Source organism: Egretta garzetta, unplaced genomic scaffold (assembly GCF_000687185.1).
Source record: "Egretta garzetta isolate BGI_Z169 unplaced genomic scaffold, ASM68718v1 scaffold1244, whole genome shotgun sequence".
Lineage (NCBI taxonomy): Eukaryota > Metazoa > Chordata > Aves > Pelecaniformes > Ardeidae > Egretta > Egretta garzetta.
Genome location: NW_009259541.1, coordinates 23,327 through 25,544, shown reverse-complemented (window position 1 = coordinate 25,544; position 2,218 = coordinate 23,327). Strand labels below are relative to the sequence as shown.

The following is a 2,218-nucleotide window of genomic DNA, read 5'->3' as shown; positions in this document are numbered from 1 at the left end:
GGGTGGTGAAACCCTGGCAGGGGTTGCCCAGAGAGGTGGTGGAGGCCCCATCCCTGGGAACATTCCAGGCCAGGTTGGCCGGGGCTGTGGGCAACCTGATGTGGTTCAAGGTGTCCCTGCTCCTGCAGGGGGGTTGGGCTGGGTGACCTCTGGGGGTCCCTTCCCACCCAAACCATTCTATGATTCTATGAAGCCGAAATCACCCCAGCTCGTTGCCAAACAAGAAGCCATTTTCCCAGGGAACTAATCCCCCCCCCCCCAGCCCGAGCCCCAGCTGGGGCAGGGAGCGTCTTTTGGTAAAATTCAAGCACTTTGTTCCTCCATTTTAGCCACGGGGCCTGGGAGCAGGGAAGCGTTTGTGTCCCGCAGGACTGACCGATGCTCTGGGGGAGAAGACAGCTTCCCAAGATGGCCTTCAGGCTTCCGGGATCGACGCTTGGGCATCGGTAACGTCGTTTCCCACCCGACTGGCGCAAGAACCAGCACTCGCTCGACTCACGGTCGTTAATTTGACCAAGCATTAATAAAACTCTTGATTTACCTCGACCTGCAACGGCCCCGGGGCAATCCCAGCCCTGCAAACACCTGATGTTCCCTGGTAATTCCAAGAATCCCTAAAGTGCCAGTTAAAAGCGTGGGCAGAAGCGAGGCCAAGGAAGAGCCTCAGCCCCTGAAGATGATGGCGATGAAGGCCATCGTCACCACCTGCACCCACCACAGCTCTTTCGCTCAGTTTTACAATCAGGCGCGCATCAAAAGCGCCCGGTATCCGAGGCTTTCCGAAACACCGCTGGGGAGAAGCCAATCGCGCCTCAATTATTCCCCAGCTCACAGCCAAATCCCGCTGCTCCGGGAGTCCTTCCCTTCCCAGCGAGGCTCACTCCAAACGGAAGCGGGCGGAAGCTTGCTTTTGCTCCCTTCCGCTGGAACCTGCCCCGAGCCGACCCCGTCCCCAGCCTCGCGAACCGCAAGTGAGCCCGACCGATCTTAAAGTTGTCCCAGCTGCTGGAATAATAATTAAAAAGAACAATTAATTAATTCCTTATCTGCCCAAACGGTGCTTTACCAGAGTAACGCCATTACAACTCTATAAAACAACCCGAAGGGCCTGGGCAGAAATCGGGACCCTGCTGTGCCACTTGTTTTACGGACAGAGCCGGGGCTGACGATCCCAGAGAATTTGAATTTTCTGGGATTAAAAAAAAAAAAATAAGAAAAAAAAAAAAAAAATCAGGAAAACTTCGAGCCGCCTGCCGCCGCACGGCCTCGGTGCTCTACAGCACAGAAACGCCTCCGATTCCAACCCTGCAAATATTTACAGGCAGGACAACCTTGGTATTGTTACAAATCTGGATCTAATTGTAATTAAACCCAGATGTTAGCGCCCGCTGAGCAGGAAGGATTCTCCCCGAGCTACCTGCAGGAACCCGCGAGGCATCTTCCCGCTCCTCCTTTGGACCGGACCCCAAAGAACTCGTACGCTCTGCACGCAGTTATTTTCCTTAAAGTTATTATCCTTAAAGTTCCCCAAATTTCCTCCAAGCGAGGTAGGAAATGAGTTGAAATCCAAGCCGGGGAAGGGTCTTCCTACAGTCAGAAAACCACAACAGCCCGAGAAACGAGAGCCCCCTCTCCCGCGGGGGACGTTATCGCTCTTCTCGAAATCGCTGAAGCTCATTTCTAGCGAGAGCCCCGGCGCTGATGCTGCGGCCTCACAGGATTGACACCTCGCAGGGAGGGGGGGGGAAAAAGAACCACAGAACAAGTTAAAAACACAGATGCCCCCAGTAACGCGCAATTCCCGGCATCGCTCTCGGTGCTGACCCTCATTGAAGTTTGAGAAAAGAAGCGAGAAACTCCCAAAATCCCACTTTTTGGGTCGAGCCTCGCCTGCTCTGCGCTCCCCCTCCTACCACTTCCACCACCAGCTTGACTTCACCAACAAACTTCCCGCCCGATTCGAGTCTTCCGACGGAAGGAGCAGCCTCTCCGAAATATCGGTCGGGGGGAGGGGGATGGATGAGAACACAATAAACGATGCGAAAGGCTGAAGCTTCTGCCCCAGAGAAGGGGAAAATTTAACACACCCGGGGAAGCGCGCTTGGGTTCAGAGAGCTTCTACGTTTCCCGATAAGGATTCTTCATTTTTAAGCTGCGCTTTTAGTCTAATCCTACCTGCGCGGGATGCTGGGGGGGGGGTGTGCAAAGCCTTAAGGCC

At 54.5% G+C, this 2,218-nt stretch overlaps 1 protein-coding gene across 1 annotated transcript in view; it reads right to left on the bottom strand.

Moving 5' to 3' along the window:
• The window catches only part of ILF3 (interleukin enhancer binding factor 3), a 16,109-nt gene extending 13,929 nt beyond the window's left edge, over positions 1–2,180 (bottom strand). The window contains exon 1 of the mRNA XM_035893233.1: positions 1,418–2,180. The gene's annotated coding sequence lies outside the window, so the exon portion shown is untranslated. The remainder of the gene's footprint in view (positions 1–1,417) is intronic.
• Between the last annotated feature and the right edge of the window lie 38 nt (positions 2,181–2,218).